The 21,648-nt window shown below is 34.8% G+C and overlaps 1 protein-coding gene and 1 pseudogene across 1 annotated transcript in view; both read right to left on the reverse strand.

Moving 5' to 3' along the window:
• The window catches only part of IL1RAPL2 (interleukin 1 receptor accessory protein like 2), a 919,709-nt gene that overhangs the window by 617,026 nt on the left and 281,035 nt on the right, over nt 1-21,648 (reverse strand). The window lies entirely within an intron of this gene.
• On the reverse strand, nt 9,951-10,154 carry LOC123619392 (NADH dehydrogenase [ubiquinone] 1 beta subcomplex subunit 1 pseudogene; annotated as a pseudogene).

Raw genomic sequence — 21,648 nt, forward strand, 5'->3', positions numbered from 1 at the left:
GGTCTATGTAGGTTGAAGCACATTACCACTTGCGTATGACTAATGGTGAATTACTATAAGGCAAGATGTGTTACAAACACTCATTGCAATAGAACCATAATCAATGAATTTGCTAATGGCCTTTCCTCCTCCAGACATGAGCAAATGTTCATCTTTAGTAGTCACACACACCATACATTTCACTTTGGGAGCATATAAAAAAAAGGCATACATGAAGTTGTTACAATAAACTGGTACCTATTTATAAAGAAAGACATTCCTCTAAGATTCTTATTTCCAAGGAGGTCAATAAGCTCTGTTGACTGTACATCTGATTCAAATTAGCAGCAGATAATGTTCTGTTTGTTAAACATGTTGGGCAAAATGATGGATTTGATAATTTAAACATTTTCTTACTTATGAGACTATATTACATATCTTATAAAATGTTTGCTAAAATGTAGGGCTGTTAGATAATGGGCTCGTCCAGGCAGCGGAGATTTTAGTTTTTGGATATCACAGGCATTTGGGAAGGTGAGCACTCTCAACCTAATGGGACATATGCCTATTGAAAATAGCAAATTATTACATGTATTGTTTTCATTTTTTTCTTTAAAATATTATTTCCTCGTTTTCCTAACTTATCATCACCCATTATTATAATATTCACCCGTCCTTATTTAGCAACCTCAATTACCCGACAGCACATCCAAGAGAACTAACGTTTATTAAGCACCTACTATATAACAGTCACTTACACAAAATTTACTCCTCACAACCTCAATTTACAGCCAGGACAGAGACAGGTGAGAAGAAGAGAAGAAGAAAACTGAGATGTGTGCCGGCCACCACATTAAGTACTTTTCAAATTATTGAACTAATCCTCACAATCTTGTAAAGTGGGTCTTATCACCATTTTGGAGATGACAGAAATAAGACTCAGTGATACTGACTTCCCTAAAGCCATAAACCTAGTTACTGGCTGAGGCAGAATTTGAATACAGGTCTTTATGACTTCAAAAAACGTGCTCTGTCAAGCACACGTTAAATGTTTCCTTCTCTAAGATATGTACAGACCGGTATTTCTCTGATTTCTTAGACTGAAAAACACTGAGGCACAGAGAGATTAAATCATCAGTCTGAAATCACGTAAGAAGTTAATGAAAGAGCTGGAACTAATACCTAGGAAAAGGAATCCTAAAGCAGTGTTTCCCACTGGACATCATATAACTTGTAGACTATATTAGGTACCAGTTCAAGGAGGCAGTACAGTCTTCATCAATTAAATGTAAAATTTAGACTAATGAGACTCTGTTGTTGACAACTTAAATATAAGAGTTATTTAAGTCCTCAAACCTGAAATTAAAGCTCTCATAGCAAGATTAGTTTGAGCTAATTGTGCACATACATTATTTTGCTTTATTTGCTCGGCTGTTAACTACCTGCGTTTAGAGACAATGTTAATAAGAGAACAAAGCCTCAAGAACTTTCAAAAAACACACTGAGTGTGAAATGTAAGTGATAATTAAACATTATCATAATACAAACTTTCATACAAAATGTCCTTGATTTTACTTTTGAAGCTGTATAGGGAAGACGTTTAGAAAAGAAAGAAGAGAAAAATCCAGAAATCAAGGCCCTTACTGACTGACTTTCTAGTACAGAAAGTATAAAACAGTTGGAAATATTTTCTTTCACTAACTGATAAAGATCACAATTTGACACAACTTGAGCTGGAGATGTCTGTCGGTGGAGAAGGCACGTGGTTGAATAGCAGCTGTGTGGTGATTGTTAAAAATGGTATGTATTGGTCCAGTCAGAAAACACATCATGTATCCTATGAAAGAAGTGTTTTGTTTGTTTTAGAAAATCCACATTAGTCATTTCCAAACATAAAAAAAACCATTTTTAGGATCATTAAAAAATAATAGAGATCATATGTTGACACAGTATCATTCTTTCATTGAACAAGTATTGATTGAATGCTACCTGTGTACTGGTCACAGTTTCTCGCACTGTGGATACATAAAGTGAATGAAACAGATAACAATTTCTGCTCTCAGGGAGTTTAGAAACATAACACGGTAAGTAAATTTTATAGTATGTTAGATGGTGATTAAGTATTACAGGAAAAAATAGTGTAGGCAGGGAATCAGTGGGATCAGTGGTACTGAGTGTTTGCAAGTTTAAGTGGTATGGTTGGTGTGGCCCTCACTGAAGAAAGATGACATATGAACAAAGAAATGAAGTGTACCCAAGTATATGGATTTCAGGGGAAGAACATTCCAGGCAGAGAGAACAGTCAGTACAAAGGCCCTAAGATGGGCAGCATGATTGAAATATGAGAGAAGGAGATCAATCAAGGTGATTCAAAGGTTTAAACCTGAGAAATAGGAAAGATGGATTAGCCACTAACTGAGAAATGAAGATTGCCTGGAGCAGGATTTAGGAAAAAAAATATCAGTTTAGTTTAGGACATATTAAATATGAGCAATCTATTAGACATTCAAGTGAAAATGATGAGTAGGGAAGTCAGATATCCAAGTCGAGTTTAGGGGAGATGTCTGGTCTGGATAGATTATGGAGTTATCAACTTAAAGATATTTAAAGCCATGAAACTGGATGAGATCAACAAGGGAATCAGCACACAGAGAGAAAAGAATGGGTCCAAGGACTGAACCCTGGGGCATTCCAATGTTAAGAAATTTGAGACAAGAAGAGGAACCAGCAAAATAAACTGAGATGAAAGAGCAAGTGAGATCAGAATCAGAATAAACAAACCCTAAAATACTAAACTGGTCTGCCCTTATTTAGTATTCACAATAAAATCTTGAGGCCTAAATTGTCCCAAAGGTCTTCTGCTGAGTTGTTTTTTTTTAAATGCCACAAATCAGGAACAATATTTATACTACTTTACACTTCTAGTAGACCTTTTTGAAAGTATGCTGATGATAAATTGGAAATACCTTTACGTATTACTCTAACTTAGGTTATTTAAAAATATGTATAATCTGTACATGAACAAATACCATTTATAGCCAATTTTGAAGTGTATAATATAGCTAGTAATAGATCAATTTTGAAGTGTATAATATTACTAGTAATGATTTTAATGCTTAAAAAATCATAAAATGGTGAGCAGCTTTTTCAAGATAATTCCATCATTTACAAGATGTCCATTATATTTAAGAAGAGGTGATGGACATTTAAGTATTTACTGGCTGATGATTACCATTTGTTTTTTTCTCTTTTTTATATTTTTTATTGAGGTATAGCTGATTTACAATGTTGTGATAATTTCTAGTGTAGGGCATAGTGACTCAGATATACACACACATATATATAATCCTTTTCATATTCTTTTTGCACTATAGGCTATTACAAGGTATTGAATATACTAGGACCTTGTTGTTTATCTATTTTATTTACAGTAGTTAGTATCAGCAAATCCCAAACTCCCGATTTATCCCTCCCTATCCCCTTCCCACCCTGGTAACCATAAGCTTGTTTTCTATGTCTGTGAGCCTATATCTGTTTTGTAAATAAGTTTATTTATACCCCCTTTTTTTTTAGAGTCCACATATAAGTGATATAACATGGTATTTTTCTTACCATATGTTTTAACAGCCTTATTAAGATATAATTCACATACCATACAATTTATTCATTTTAAGTGCAATTCAGTGGTTTTTAGTATATTCACAGACATGTGCAACCATCACCACAGTCAATTTTACACATTTTCATCACAGCAAAGAGATACTATATACCATTTAGCTGTCATTCCCCACCCTCCATCTCCCCAGCCCTAAGAACCACTAATCTACTTTCAGTCTATATAGATTTGCCTGTTCTAGACATTTCATATGCATAAAATCATATAACATGTAGTCTTATGTGACTGCCTTCTATTGCTTAGCATGTTTTCAAAGTTCATCCAAGTTGTAGCATGTACCAGTACTTCAGTCCCTTTTATAGTCAAATACTATTCCATTATATGCATTTGCCTCATTTCTCTGTTCATTCATTTACTTATGAACATTTGAGTTGTTTCCACCTTCTGGCTATTTTGAGTAGTGCTGCTAGGAATTCATGTATACGATTTTGTTGGGAAACCTGTTTCCAATACTTTTGCGTACATACCTTACCTTGGGTTTTAAAAACAAAAATATTTCTGCCCTTTAAAAACTGCAGGCATTATTTTTCACCTTTTTCTTGTAAGAAAAAAAGGTTGGCAAAGATCCAGGGATGAAGATTAATACTTACTAAACAAAAATAGTGGCTTAAAATAAATTGAGATTTCTAGGTTTGAAAAAAACTCAAATAGGCTTCCTAACTAAAGGATTTCTCAAAGCTTTCAAAATGCTAATATACATTGTGATTATCTGTGAGAAAAGATTCAGTGTTTCCCTAAGTTATTTGTTTCTAAATGTTTCCCTTTTTTTGTGGAGTGTTTCACAGGACTAATATTACAATGGAACTCATGTTGCAAAACATTGATGTAAAGTAATGACTAAGTTCATAATGGTTACTTATCAATTATTTTTGAAATAAGAAAATTCTGTTTTTCCCATGTCACCATTTCCCTCTTTTCCTTGGTTATTTGTTAGAAAAGAATCAACATTCAGATCACCAGATTACACAAAGAAACCAACAGTTCCCATGTTTCCAATCAATCGTCATGGCCAGACTTCTACCTTGCCATTTAATCAACAGTGTGGATGCTATGCCTTTTTTTTGTATACTCTAGTGAATTTAATATTAACACTTAATTAACCTGCTCACTAAACTAGAGCAAGAAACAAAAAAGAAAGAAGAAAGAGTAATTCATTACATAAATTTAGTGTCGGAATCATTGCCGCGAAGGCAAAGCCATTTTATCAGTGGTAATTTAACAAATCTATTGCATTCATTATTTTGAAGATATTTGCACATTGCATTACAGACGGAGGCAATGCAATTTTCTGTAGTCACACTGTTGACAGGTATCTTTGAAGAAAACTCTAGTTGCTATTAGAAGATTCCAAATTTTAATATTTTGTACTGATTATCAGGGAAGAATAAATAAAGTGATAATCAAATAATAGTGCCATACAGATATTGAGCAAGAATTCTAATAAAGCAGTAATATCTCTGCCAACAATTGTTATCCATAATCATGAACTATTTTGATATTCAGAAGTGTAAATAAAAATCATAAGAGCAATTTCTAAATAAGTGCTTTCTGTCCAAAATAAATGTATTTATTTCCAATTCATTCAGATGATTGTTTATCTAAAGCAAATTGTAGTGTTTTCAATATTACTGGCTTACCGTTTAAACCTTTTCAAGCTTTCTGTTTAATCAAAACTTAAAGCCATCTACTCCAAATATCACAAATCATAGACTGCAAAATGTTCTGTCTGGTCAACCAAGTGGAAAACAAGCAGCTGAATAAATGAGAAGGCTACCTACAATTTAGGATTTACTCTTATATACTTCATGCTTGCTAACTACATTCATTTAAACAAAGAGTAATTTCCAGCTACATGTGAAGATGCTAAAATCACTGCTTTAGTAAGATAGAAATAGAATGGCCTATTTTTATCCAAAAAAAGCTTAAGCACCAATAATCAGCACAACCCCATCACAATGAAAAAAATCATGGGGATGGTAAGAAGAGGAGCAACGTGTTCCAAAACCTGCACTGGGAATTCCCAGAAACACCCTGATGAGTACTGTAACTTTTTGTAGTGGAAAGAATGAACTCTCCACCAAAAATGCATGCCCCTCTTCGTTGTGTAGTGGTGGTGTCGAGAGGCAGGTGCCTAGGTAGGGACTACATTTCCCAGCCCCTTCTTGGTTCCAGGTGTGGCCATGTATCAAGTTTTTGCCAAAAGAATGTGAACAGAAGCTATGGGTACCATGTGTAGGTAAGAGTTTTTAGTTCCCTCTTTCCCCATCTTCAGGCTGGATGCAAAAAGACTCTGAAAGCCCTATGGGAGAGTCACAGCATGGAAGAAATCTGAGTTCCTGAAACATCATTTGGAAGAAAGCTACCCACTGACTTGCCCACACACGCAATGTGAATTAAATGAAGAAGTCTGTTGCACTAAGTCACTGAAGTTTTGAGTTTTATTATTACAGAAACTATTACTATCTTAATAAATACATTTTTACAATAGCATTTTTTCTCTCAGTTTAAGGTCTACACAGACTTCAGTCAAGACACAGAAGCAAACTCAGCAGATGAATGATTTAGTGCTCCTTCAAATTAAATTAATTTAATTATTTGTTCAACAGGGATTGAAAGAGCAGTCTGAGTGCCGGAGCTGTGTGTGGAGACTGGAGAAGAACATGAAAGAAAGGAATCAGTTTCTACCTACTGCTGCGAGCATACACTCCTATCTACAATCTCATCTACCTTAACTACATGTACTACTCGCCTACCATAAAGTCCCCAGTAAAAGCAATTTTCCCATCTGTGTATAGTACCTGTGAAATGTTTTTGTATCTATGGATTGGCACCCAGGGCAGCTGCTTGGTGATGGACCACTTAATCCAGCTCTAAGTATGTCTTGACCCCTCTAGTTTGCTTTATACTTGTGTTTCTCAAACATTTTTGACCTTGAGTCACAGTACAAAATACATTTTAAATTGGGCCCAGTACCCTTCTATGTGTGTTTCCTTAAAAAGTAACTGCCTTACTATACATGATAGTCTCTGATATTTTCTTTTTTTCATTTTAAAGTCCTGGTTGCAACCCTACTAAATTGATTTCACATACACTAAAGGGTCATAACACACAGTTTGAAAAACACTCTTCGATGGATACTTCTGAGTAGTATTTAGCTTTATTTTTTGATATGGGAAGGGAAATAAATTCAAACAGGGAATGGAATGGAGGAAGAAAAGTATGCTGAAATGGTTAAAGGTGGGAAGACACAAAGAAATAATGGCACTTGTGAAAACAGAAGGAAAGAACACATACTATCAAAGGAAAGAACAACACACCATCAGCTATGCTCAATGCAGAATATATTTTCAATGGGCAAGTTTGGGTTCTGTTCATAGCAGAAACCACAGAGTGTGAGGAAGTCCAGCTGTGGAAGTAAAGAAACACACTGCCCAGGTAAGAGTAATGCCAGAGATTTCACATCTGAATATACAGAGAGATGTTGAAAACACTTGAGAAAAAAGAGCCAGGGACACCCTAAATGAGAATTTTATGCTCCAACTATACTACATCTTTGCCCTGTCACAATAGTTACACACACATTCACAAAATTTCCAAGAACTGAGATCCTGTAAGATCATATTTAATTTCAGCTTTGGAAAGTGTCCAGTCCACTCTGGGCCTACCAAGACAGGAGAACAGAACAAATGAAACAACGTTGGCTCTGCAAGTATGACACTCTCTTCAAGTGAAAATGATTGCTGAAGACTATATTTATGGATTAAAACAGATGATATGTTATGTTAATTTTCACATGCTTAGAAGGCAAGCCTTGGCTGGAATCATAGTCTCTCCAGAGGAACATTTATATATCACTCTATGAATCTTTCTTTCCGTTTTCTTTTTGCCATAAAACTTATGGTCTCTAGTCACACTGATCGAAAATATCATCAAATTTCACACACTTTATAACAAAATTTTCTTTTCTAATTAAGTTAATTTTTAGGGTATTTTTAGGTTTACAGCAAGATTAAGGGGAAACTACAGAGATTTCCCACATACCCCCTACTCCCACAACACATAGCCTCCTCTGTTATCAACATTCCCCATTATTAGCCTCCCCATTATCAACAACCAAAGTGGGACATTTGTTACAATAGATAAGCCTACACTGAGAGATCATAATTACCCAAAGTCAAAAATTTACATTACAGTTCACTCTTGGTGTTGGACATTCTACGGGTTTGGACAAACATAATGACATGCACCCTTCTCTAAAGTATCATACAGAGCATTTTCACTGCCCTTAAAAATGCTCTATGCTGTGCCTAGTCATCCATCTCAATTCCCTCAATCCCTAGAAATGACTGATTTTTTTTTTTTACTGTCTCTTAAGTTTTTGCCTTTTCCAGAAATTTATATATAGTTGGAATCATATAGTATGTATCCTTGTCAGATCAGCTTCTTCTACATAGCAAATGGAAGTTTCCTTTATGTCTTTCCATGACTTGATAGTTCATTTCTTTTTAGTGCTGAATAATACATCATTGTTTGAATAGATCACAGTTTATTCATCCATTAATCTTACACAGTGCATCTTGGTTGTTTCCAAGTTTTGGAAAATATGAACAAAGCTGCTATTAATATTTCTGCACTTTTTATGTAGACATGTTTTCCACTCCTTTTAGCTAATACCAAGGAGTGCAACTGATGGATCATGGTAAGAGTACGCTTAGTTTGTAAGAAAATGCTAGACAATCATCTAAAGTGGCTGTATCATTTTGCATTCCTATCAGAAATGAGACTTTCTGTTTCCCCACATTCTTGTCAACTCTTAATGTTGTCACTGTTCTGGATTTTGGCCATTCTAATAAGTGTGTAGTGGTATCACACTCTTGTTTTAATTTGCATTTCCCTGGTAACATATGATGTAAAGCATCTTTTTGCAGGGTTATTAGCCAACTTATATCTTCTTTGGTAAAGTGTCTATTAAGGTCTTTGGCCCATTTTTAAATTGGGTTGTTTATATTCTTATCATTGAGTTTTAAGAGTTCTTTTTATATTTAGGTTAACAGTCCTTTATCAGATGTGTCTTCTGCAAATATTTTATCCTAGTATGTGGCTTGTCTTCTCATTCTCTTGACATCATCTTTTGCAGAGGAGAAGTTTATAATTTTAATGATGTCCAGCTTATCAATTATTTCTTTCATGCATTGTGCCTAAACAAACATTTCTCCAATGAAGACACACAAATGGCCAATAGGCACATGGAAAAAATTGCTCAACATCGCTAATTAAGAGAGAAATGCAAATCAAAACTACAATGAGGTATCACCTCACACCAGTCAGAATGGCCATCACTTAAAGTCCATAAACAATAGATCTGCAAAAGGTGTGGAGAAAAGGGAGCCCTCCTACACTGTAGGTGGGAATGTAGTTTGGTGCAGCTATTATGGAAAACAGTATGGAGTCCTTTAAAAACTAAAAATAGACTTACCATATGATCCAGCAATCCCACTCCTGGTCTTATATCTGAAGGAAACTATTTGAAAAGATATATGCATCCCAATGTTCACAGGAGTACTATTTATAATAGCCAAAACATAGAAGCATTCACAATGTCCATCAACAGATGACTGGATAAGGAAGTTATGGGGTGTATGTGTATGTGTGTGTGTGTATATATACACACACACACATACATATACATATATACTCAGCCATAAAAATAAGAATAAAATAATAAAAAAAGTATTTTACAGCAACATAGATGAACCTGGATATTGTCATTCTAAGTGAAGCAAGCCAGAAAAAAAAATACCATATTACTTATATGTGGAATCTTAAAAAAAAAATGACACAAATGAACTTATTTATAAAACAAAAACAGACTCACAAACATAGAAAACAAACTTATGGTTACCAGGGGGGAAAGGGGGAGTGGAGGGATAAATTGAGAGTTCTGGATTTGCAGATACTACTATATATAAAGTAGATAAACAAAAAGTTTATACTGTATAGCACAGGGAACTATATTCAATATCTTGTATTAACTTATGGTTATAAAGAATATAAAAATGAATTTATATGTATAAATGAATCACTATGCTGTACATCAGAAATTAACACATTATGAACTGACTATATTTCAATTTTAAAAATATAGATTAAATTAAAGTGTCTTTGCTCCATTGTACTGCCTTTGCTCCTTTATCAAACTTCAGTTGACTATATATATTTTTTTTAATAATGAATGTGTTTTTAATTTCTCCCATAATTTAAAAAATGTGAATATCCTGAAATTCAGCCACAGCCTTTACTTCCAGGTGACTTCTTCATTGGGCATCAATTCCCTTTTAAATAAGAGACTCTTGTTCTGGAAGGCAGTGAGCTTTTCTTCATTCTTTCTGTCTAGATACCATCCAAAGACAAAACCCACAGGGACAAGTATACATACCCAGTGGTCATGCACAACCTGGAGTAAGCTCAGCATGAATGCTGCGGCCTCGGAGCCAACAACGAGTCCGCAAGCAAGGGCAGCGGCAAGCCCAGCCAGCAGCGCCGGCCTCAGTTGACTATGTGAGTCTGTGTCTGGGCTCTCTATCTTGTTCTACTGATCTAGTTATTCATTCTTTCATCAGTACTACACTGTCTTGATTACTGTAGCTTTATACCAAGTCTTGAAGTCAGACAGTGTCAGTCCTCCAACTCTGTCCTTCTCCTTCAAGACTGTATTGGTTATTCTAGATCTTTTGCCTCCCCAAATAACTTTAGAATAACTTTGTCAATATTCATAAAATAACTTGCTGGCATTTTGATTGGGATGGCACCGAATCTACAGGACAAGTTGGGAGGAACTGACACCACGACAATATTGTCTTCCTATCCACGAACATGGAGAATCTATTTATTCTTTGATTTCATTCATCAGAGTTTTCTTCAAATAGCTCTGGTTCATATTTTGTCAGATTTATACCCAAGTATTTCATTTTGGGGGGTGCAAAGTTTCTAATTTCAAATTCTACCTTTTCAGGCTGGTAGATAGGAAACAAACTGACTTCTGTATACTAACCTTATACCCTGCAAGCTTATTATAATTTCTTATTAGCTCCAGTAGGATTTTTGTTGATTCTTTTGAATTTTATACATAAACGATAAAGTCATCTGCAAAGTTTTATTTCTTCCTTCAAAATCTGTATACCTTTTATGTTCTTTTATTGTCATACTGCATTAGCTAGAATTCCCAGTGTCATGTTGAAAAGGAATGTTGAGAGGGTACATCCTTGCCTTGAAACCTGATCTTGGTGAGAAATCTTTGAATTTCTCATCATTAGTATAATGTTAACTATAGGGTTTTTTTTTTTATTGATATTCTTCATCAAGTTGAAGAAGTTCCCCTCTATTCTCAGTGTAATGAGAGCTATTATCATAAATTTATTTTTGTTTAATATGTAACTACATTCAGAATATATAGGGCTATTAAAAATAACAAAGAAATGTCTAAAAATACAAAATAAAATGACAAGAGTTATCACATGGGCAATTCATTGAGAGGGAACTATAACTGGCCATTAAACATATAAAAATGAATGTTCAAATTAATATGTGAGCAGTGTAATGGAAATTAAAACAACTAAAACTGCTGTTTTGCTTATGAAATAAATACAAATTTAAAATATAAAATAATGTTACTGACTGAAGGAATGGTAAAATTAAGAGTTAAGAGACTGGTAGGAAGAGGAATATAAATTGTTACATTTCTAGAAAGCATCATTATTTATCAAAAGTCTTAAAAATATGTATGCCTTTTGCCCTACTATCTCTGCTTCTGGGAATCACCTTTAGGGAAATGATCAGAAATTCAGGATAAGAGTCATACATATGCATGTTTGTTAGAGCATTAAACACAACAACAAAAAATCATGACTGACTTACATATACCCTAATTACAGAATAGCTGAATCATCTGAGCAACTACTAAAAATTATGTTTATGGAGATTCCAAATGCATGGATAAATTCTTTCAATAAAATATGAGGTTAGAAAATACAGGATACAGAACTCCATATTTGGCTTGATAAAAAGAGGGCAATAAACATAGATGGAAATAAACACACAAAACATATACACAAAAATAAACAGTGGTCATTTCTTGGTACAAAGGACACTGAATACAACTTCTTGTACTCATCTGCAAGGTCCTATCTACAGTAAGCATATGTACCTTATATACCTTTTAAATAAAATAATCTTTAGTATTTTTATTATAAAATTAATACATGCTTGTTACCCAAAATTTGCAAAATTAGTTTAGAAATTTTACATTGCTCTACTTTCTGCAGCCCTGCCATGCCTCTATGTTGGCCTTGCACTCTATATATCAATTTATATTTGGTTATTTTTTAAATAATATTTTTCTGATTACATAGGTAATACATGCCTAGTATATAAAATTTGGAAAATACAGAAATAATAAAAAAAATAAAAATTATCTAGAATCCTACCACTGATGACGATGATGGTGATGATGATAGTAGCAATACTGTTAGTCACAGACTATTGAACATTTTACATAAATTATCTCATTTAATTTTCACAGTAGTCCTATGAGGTAACTATCAATATTCCTGTTTCAGAGATGTGAAAATAGATTCAGAAGAATTATTTACCTCGTCCAAATCCACAAAACTGCTAAGTGTAGAAATGACCTGGCTTCATGGCACAAGGTCTTAAGCAGTACGCTATATTTTTTACGCTTTTATTTTTTATTATTTATAGTCCTTCTGGGATATTTATATTAGTATGCCAAATAATCTATGTGTTAAAGATGACACCTTTAGAAATTGTGGCTCTCTTCTCTCTTTTCTCCAATTCTGCCTGAACTATGATGATCCTACTCAAATCTTGTTTCAACTAAGTTTTTTTTTTTCCTTCACATACGTATCATTACTGTTTTAGTTGTTTTTAATTCCTTCCTGATGAATACTTAAAATTATTTGGATGGATAGCTATTCTTCAGGTTTATTACCTTCTCCCTCAGGGGTCTCATCTTTGTCCTTTTCACTGCTTTCTGAGAATATTTTTCAAGTATGTACGACATTCTCAGTGATTTGATTGTCAACGTTGTCAATTCTGCTCTCTACACGCCTTCATTGACAATATAAATTTGTGGTTGAGCTTTAATCACTTGTAAACTTTTTTAAAAAATCTTATCTCCCATTTTAATAATCTCATTCTATTTTCTTACCTTCATCTGTTCTTTGACTATGGCAGGGGTCTTAAACAGAGGCTCATACACAAACATCAGAGGCTATGAGAAACTCCAGAAATTAAATGGAAGAAATAGGAGTGTATTTATAAATTTGTTTTATATGGAGAGAAGGTCCAGAATTTTCACCAAAATTTCAAGATGCTTCATAACAGTACAAAAGCTTCTGAATATCTGCCATTTAAACGTTTTCTTCGTAGTTGTAGCTATGTCATCTTGTATGTAAGTTAAAATAACAAAATATTTTCTAATATTTTCTTGACTCCTTTAAAACACTCATTTTCAGAAGTGTGTTCTTTCTTTGAACATACATAATAATTTTGCCTTTAGCCTGTTTGTAATTTTTTCCATATGTTCCATGTTGTTTTTCCTTTTATTGCTTATTTTCAAAGGAGTTTCAATCTGCCTTGACCCTAAGTTTGCCTTTAGTTAGGAGAGAATAATTTTCTTTAGGCTGTGCTCAAACTGGGTGTTATATAAATCCCTTCTTCAGATATACAGCTGGATGACAGTCTATTCTTCATGTCTAAACAGATTTTATCTAACATATTGCGTTTAAACTAAGATTGGACACAGAAATTCCACTCCTGGGCATTTATCCAAAGAAAATGAAAACACAAATTAGAAAAGATACATGCACTGTGATGTTCACTGCAGCATTATTTACAATAGTCAAGATATGGAAAAAACCTAAGTGCCCATCAGCACATAAATGGACATGAGAAGAAGTGAGTATATACATATATATGATCGAATACTACTCCGCCTTGAGAAAGAAGGAAATCCTTCCATTTGCAACAACATAGATAGATCTAAAGGGTATTATGCTAAGGGAATAAGTCAAAGAAAGACAAATACTGCATGTTTTCACTTATATATGAAATCTAAAACAAAGCAAATAAACAAATATAACAAAACAGAAATAGACTCATCGATACAGAAAACAAACTACTGGTTGCCAGAAGGGAGGGGGTGGGGGATGGGTAAAACAGGTGAAGGGGTTTAAGAAGCACAAACTACTATTTATACAATAAATAAGTCACAGAGGTGTAATGTTTAGCACAGGGAATATGGTCAATAAGATTAAAATAACTTTGTATGGTGCATAACCTATAAAAATATTGAGTCACCATATTGCACACCTAAAACTAATACAATAATGTAAGTCAACTATACTTCAATTAAAACAAATCTCCCCTGCCAGTGAGAAAAAGACTGGATCCTCTTCCAAGTGTCTGCCTTTCTGATAATCTCAGCTGATGGAATACATGAAAAGCTACAATCCTTGGAATACACTCCTACCAAGATTCTTGTTTTCTTTGCTCCTAACTGCAGCAGTTTGTTTGTGGGGACTGATCCTTGAGGATGTGATTCACCACTGCTTCCTACTCAATCTCCCAAAGCCATCACCATCGTTTGCCTTCTTCTTTCGTTGTTTTCTGGTAGTTTCAGTTTCCGAGCATATACAGGAACAGCAATATTTTAGGGGATGACGGCCAGCCTTCTAGGCCTCTAAAATAGTACCTTCTATGCAGTAAGACAACTACCCTGTTTTGCTGGGTACAGAACCTGTGTTTTGGAACCAGTATTTAGACTCTATTGGAGCAAAGCAGTGTTTTCCTACCTAGCTTCAATGTACTGGCTTACCAAATTTCTATGAGCATAGTGTGAATGGTTCCCTGATTGTTCTTTTCAATCCATTTATTTCTGATTTTTAGCTGATGGAGGTTTCTCCCTAGTTCTGGAAATAATTTGACTGTCAGTCCAAATTATCAACATTATTGTGAGTTCTCATCATTTTCTGTCTTCATATGTACGTTAGTGAAAATTCAAGAGTGGCTATGTTAAGGGACTGCCAACCAGATGCCATTTTTCCAAGTTACATTTCTAGGGCTATGCCAAAGGAATAAGTTTCCAAGAAAAGTCTGGCAGCAAATTCTAAATCCCTGCTAACATCAGTATGGTAGGAAGTATAAATTTACCAACACAAAGTCTAGAATTAAAAATAAAGTCTTTGAATTCCTTTCAGATAATTTCAGACTCCCAGAAGTAGAAATAAATAATACCTAAAATTAAAGTTAGCCATGATCAAAGTTCTCAAGTGGATAAAACCCATACCTGAGTATTGTCCTATCTTTTCAGTGGGCTTCTCACATTTAATGCTACAAATTCCCCTATGACCCAGGGCTTTCATGCCTCTCACTGTGGAAATCCACGGGTCTGCCTTCCTTGGGCAGCAGCTCATATTCCTAAATCATCTTCCCTATCCTTTCCAGTCAAATATCCTGTTTCTTCAACGTGCCAATTTCTCCTGCCAAATAGACAGTTAACAGATAGATCCTAGCAGTTCACTGGCAGGTTGTTTTTCAGGGGCAGGATATTGTAAGAGCGTAATTTCTTGATTCACACTTTCCCTTGCTACGTTGCTGTTTTCACTGTAATACACATTTTTATATACTCACTTTTCTTAGGGGTACATGCCACATACTACTCTGCCTCTCCTTAGTGCTACTTCTGACAAGATAGTTTCAGAATTATTTGGTAAGGCAAATCTCAATGAAGAAAGGTAGAGATCCCATGCTCCTGGGGAAATCCTATCATTTTTTCACATCAGGAATAAGTATATGTAAATTATTGACATTTGTTATATATACCAATATCTTCCATTTAATAAGCATTGCAAGCAGCAGGACTAAAGATCTAATTTTGCTTCTTTCTGTAGACACACACAGATCAGCTTTTCTGTTTGTTGGTTTTTACTCCTATATTGATATAATATACCAAAGTGGTTGTGGATTAGGAGTTCAAATCCTAGCTCTGCTTCTTACTAGCTCTATCACTTCGGAGACACTACTTATTTTCTCTAAACTTCAGTTTCCTCATCTGCAAAAGAAAACTAATGAGGTCGGACCTGTCTTGAAGGGCTGACGAAATGATTCAATAAACTAATGAATACATGGTGGTTAACTATACTGTGTGCCTGGATCATCATAACTACACAATAAACATCACTATAAAAAGATTGCACAATGTGAAGTTTAAGAGAAATGTGCGCCCTGAAGTTATACTGCCTAGGTTCAAATACCCAATCTACCACTTAATGGTTGTACGTTTTCAAAATACTCATCTACCCTCCTGAGTCTGTCTTCTCATCTCTAAAACAGAGGAAATAAGAGAACCTACTCTGAAGGGCTACAGTGAATATCAACTGAGGTACTTCACATAAAGCTTTTAGCAGAGTGCCTCACACACAGTGAGAACTCAATAAATGTTAACAATTGTGCAACAATGGTGACAACTATGTTAACAAGGAAAACCAAAACCTCTCAAGTCACATCTACAGACCAGACCACAGCCTAGTAACCTGTCGGTGTTGCTCTCCCAGGATTCCCTGCTCATCTTCAAGTAACTCATAGTGCCTGACCATAAATCTTAAATTAATTCCCTAAAATTAGCAACACTATCTCTTCCTTAATGTAAGTTTCTAATAAATAAATATCACTGATGTATTAAGAGCTTAGGAAACAGTCATAGGATTGAAGAACGTCCAAAGCAAAAGAACATTGTGATAGAGGTAGCTCTCAACTCTTTATAGGATTCACCTGAGGCAGGAGCTCAGCTGAATGTGATTAATTGAAAGGACAATAAAAAGGTGGTAAGGTACTTATAGTTAATGTCAAGAAAAGAACACAGGAGTACAAAATGTAGGCAATAACATGGGGAAAAGTTTACAAGCCCTAAAGAAAACATTTCAGAAAAAGTGCAAAAGCTTACAGGCTGACTTAGAATTTGTGAGAGGTCATTGACAAGTTATGTTTGGATACAGACTTGAAAAAGCATCATTTCTATAAGGCATATGGTTCCACTGTAGAATATGTGAAATATTTGAAAAAAAAAGTGACATTTACATGAAATATACTTTGTGGCAGAGAGCTGGATGCTAAAGGAATTCAGAGGCACCAAACGGACCTGGAATCTGAGAAATTTGTGCTGGGCATTAATGAAGATGTCAGGTGTAGATGTCAAAATGGATGAATGAATTGCTGCCCCAAACACACATGCTGGTTAACAACCTGCCAGAGATTGAGCAAAAACTACCTGGAGTTGAGTCAGATAAATAAAAAATGATGAAATCAGTAGCAGAAATAAAGACTGTAATAAGAAAGCATGGGCTACACAAGCAACACTTGAGACCCAATGCTAGAATTCTGGAACTGAGAATGCATGTTGACACTGGCAAGCCAAGCTCTCAGGGATAGTGTTGCTAGACAGAGCTCAACTGGGCCAGTGAACACCACTGGTATGAAACACAGATGTGAGCAGGTGACATAGAAACTGCCCTCCTGCAGTGTTTTTACAGAGGGTCCTTTTGGGCAAAGCATTTAATATAAGACTGAGGCTCATAGGTCAAGAGAAATCGGCTCATAAACAAATAAAGGGCTAAATAGTTTTTTGAGGGGGCTCATAATTTTTAACTACAAAAGATGCCATGAATTCCATTAAGTATGCCAATGTCACACTTGTTAAATCCATTTGCGACAGTCTGAAACCTCCTATCATGCCTAAGGGGACATAGGGACAAGATGCATTAATTTTTGATAACCTTGATTTTTGCATATAAGCCAACTCCAGAGCATGACACACCTTTTTTCCTAGTAAAATGGTAAAAACAACAACAAATCATCTGTTTCTTGCCCGACACCCCAATCAGAAAGGTTATTGTTTCTTTAAGTAAATGAAATGTGATTGTACTTAATTTTTAAATATCTTTTACCAGAAATATATACAATCTATATTATCACCATCAATCCTGCCCAGATATAGCAAAGCCAACCCATTCTTCTCATCACCATCACTACCACCTACCTTGAAAATCCACACAAACCCCAATTTTTCCCATTATTACTTAAAATACCAACTTAACTCAAGTCTTTTCAATTCTACAGAGTAACAGCACATATTTCAGTTCCCTTTACTCAAGTGGTTCCCAATTTCCATCCAGAGCACATACATTTTTGGCCAGTGCTTTTTTCCATGGCTACTTGAGTTCTAGGAGCTAGAAAGCCTTGAAATTTCTTTAAGCAACATCAACTTTGCTTATTCCCTAGAGTCTCATTCTAGCACAGAAAAGGAGAGAAAAAAAACATTTCATTGGAATAACTGATTAAGTGTGGAACAGCCCCAACCTGATAAAGAAAAAATATAACTCTCTCAGTATGACTAAATCTGAAAGGTTTCTTCAAGTCTCTTGGGCCAGATGGACTTTGAGTCACTAAGCACTATGCTCTAACACACTCTCTATGCAGGCTAAGAAAGAGACTAAAGAATCAACAAGACAATTACTGGAAAATTATAAAGGAACGGGGACAAGCTGGGCTAGTAGCTATACTGAATCTAATCAAATGTTGACCCAAATATTGAGTTTGACTTTGCTCCTGCCCACACATGTAGACTGGAGATACACCAAGTGGCTAGAATGCTACCATCAATTTTTATCAAACACTAGAGATTTGGCTCTGGTGCTTTCAAGTAACCAAACACTCCCTTAAGTGATAACAACATCACTTGTCATGTTTCTTAAGAAGGTAATAGACATTGATGTGCCAGTCATACACTGGCTGATTACTTATTTTAATTATTGAAATATAGTCTGTTTATATAGTAACGTGTCAATTTCTGGTATACAGCATGTTTCAGTCATACATATACATGCATATATTCATTTTCATATTCTTTTTTAATTATATGTTACTACAATATATTGAATATAATCCCCCGTGTTATACAGAAGAAACTTGTTGTTTATCAATTTTATATATAGCCGTTAGTATTTGCAAATCGCCAACTCCCAATTTATACACTGACTATTAAATCATGTTGTATGCTATAGAATATACAAAGAAAAGTGTCATGATGGACACTCAAGTTAAAAAGGAAATATGCTTGATTTTATGGAGAGGAAAAATTTGTAGACTAGAAGGGAAGGAGTTTACATTTAAGGTAAACTCGAAATTTTATTTCATGCTTCTTTAAATATCTTCATAATTTGTATTTTTCATTGAAAAATAAAGGTGGAGAAAATCCAGTAACACATTGCAATGTCAGTTTAGGGCTTTAGTTTCAGAAAGTATTCTAAACTCCACCCATTCAATATTAATTCAACAAATCTAGAAACTATTTTGCATACATAGTATTGGGCAATGTGTTTTGGGGAAAATAAAAGTTCATAATTTACCACTCTTGACCTCAAAAGCACTAAAGTTAAACAACAATACAAAATTTTTTTAATTAAAAATAAAATAACAACAAAGTGATAGAGAGGAATAAGAATGTAGTAATGATAATAAATACTACAATAAAAAAAAGAATATATAACAGGGAGTTGCAGGGTTGCTGGCAGGGTCAGGAAGTCTTCATGGAGGTGATTGAGACTGCACTGAACTTCCTAAAATATGAAAGATCTAAATTGCAAAAGAGGTAGGAAGATGAGTGGACTTGGGAATGGTAATATTTTAGCTTTTCTTCAATGGCAAAAATGAGTTTGCATTAAGTTCACCGAATTAATTTACATGGCCCTCCTTGTTAGAGTCACAGAATCTTAGAGTTAAGATAACCTAGTACAAATATTTTCATTTACAGATAAGGAAATTGAGGTCCTGAGGGTTATTAATCTTCCCAAAGTCACACAGCTAGTCCAAGGTGAAGGGATGGTTGATTCCTGGTCCAGTGCAGCTTGGTACATAAAGTCTAAAGCCACAGAAAAGTGAGACTCACTGGTTCATCAAATTGAATCCCTGACTAAGATTATTAATGCTAGTTAGTTCTAAACAATGGTGTTTACTTGCCACAAAGAACCCTTTGCAATGGAACAATTCAAAAGTAAATGAAAGAACAATGAGTCAAGCAAAACTGCCAAAGTAAAGCAAGTCCTAATGCTAATATGATACCTACAGGTCTGAAAAATACCTTCATATGATGCACTGCACCAAGTATGATGCAAGGTGGTTAGAGAGGACAATAATGGTCATTTCAAAACAGTCATGGACTCATTTTAAAAGATGTACTTTTTAAGTGAACACAATCAGATCATCACCATCATGACTCCAATATACGGCTCACATTGGCCAAACTCAGGACAATCCAGTCTTTACACCAAACACTGACACTGCATAAGAGTTTGACGCAACAGAGATGATGTGAATTTGGGCCTGGAATATATTTTATAAAAAGCAGTGACCCAAAATAATATTTTATTTGTGGAAACCATGAACAAAAAGACATTTCCATAAAGTTATAATCTTTAGGTCTCTGTAGTTTGAAAATCTGGAAATGACCATGACAGAATTGTGCCATGAAACATACCTGAACCTCAGTAACACATCCAGCACACCTCAAGCAATTCTGCAGTTAATCCTTATAATTTTTTCAGGTTTCCTTCAGATACTGGAGCTGTTTTTCCAAGAGAATTCTAAGCATTTTTATCAAGTGATCAGGGTGTCTTTTTATTTCACCCAATGCTCCTCTGATGAAGCTAACTACACAGAAGATGGTGAGGAAATACATGTTGCTCATTTGTTTATAAATGATTAAGATTGGTCACCATGGATTTTGATATCAATAAATGATAAGTTGGTTGGTGGAAGAGCTATGTTATTTAAATTCCAACATGTGTCATGATCCTCTCAATTTGTTTGCACAAATCAATATATCATAGAAATCAATTATATCTTGGTATATCAGTAAGAATTCCAGAGCTGGGAAGGATCATAAAGATCACCAGACTGAGCTTCCTCTCTTTGGTAATGGGGATCCTCCAATCTTCAAGAGTAACTCATTCGTTTTCTCGTTTAATGCATTGCATTGAAGTTTCTCTGTAGGTCAAAATATTCTCCCTGGGGTTGGATCAGAGAAAGTAACAACCTCCATAAATCATATCCATAAAAACAATGAGGACACCAGTAAAAACTGTCAGAATCCACTTTTTCACAAATCTGGAAATGAATCAAATGCTTGCATTAATGTGGAGAGAATTTATTTAAGAAAAATGACAATCTCAAAGGAGCTTAGAAATCTGTCATTTTAATTTGTCCTGCTTGCATCACCCCTCTCCAACTCTGCAGTAGACTTAAAAATCAAGAGCCCATACACACAATCACAGTGAAAATGAGTAATCTGGCAGTCACTGGAGGGAGAAGAATTGGTTGGAGCTCCTTCAAAGCCCCATTCCCAGAGTATTTCATAATAAGAGACCAGGAGAATTCTGTCTCATTAAATGTAGACTATCAATAAAGAGACAGAAGTTCTGGATCTTAAAAGTACAATAAATGAAGCAAAAACTTCATGAGAGGGATTCAACAGCAGATTTGACTAGGCAGTAGAAAGAACAGCAAACTTAGGATAGGTTAATTTGAAATTATCCCATCAAAAGACAATGAAGAGAAATGAACAGAGACTAAGGAACCTTAATGGTTTCATTAAGCATTCCAACACGTGCCCTGTGGGAATCCCAGAAAGAGAAGAGTGAAAAAAGAGTAGAAAGAATATTTGAAGAAATAACAAAGAACTTCTCAAATGTGATTAAAAACTTTAAGATACACATGCAAGAGGCTCAAAGAACTCTAAGTCAAACTCAGAGATCCTTACCTAGACACATCATATTCAAACTGTAAAAACACAAAGAAAAAATAATAAAAGCAGCAAGAGAGAAGCAACATATCATGTACAAGGGATGGAAAATAAATTAACA

This window comes from Camelus bactrianus, chromosome X (assembly GCF_048773025.1).
Source record: "Camelus bactrianus isolate YW-2024 breed Bactrian camel chromosome X, ASM4877302v1, whole genome shotgun sequence".
Lineage (NCBI taxonomy): Eukaryota > Metazoa > Chordata > Mammalia > Artiodactyla > Camelidae > Camelus > Camelus bactrianus.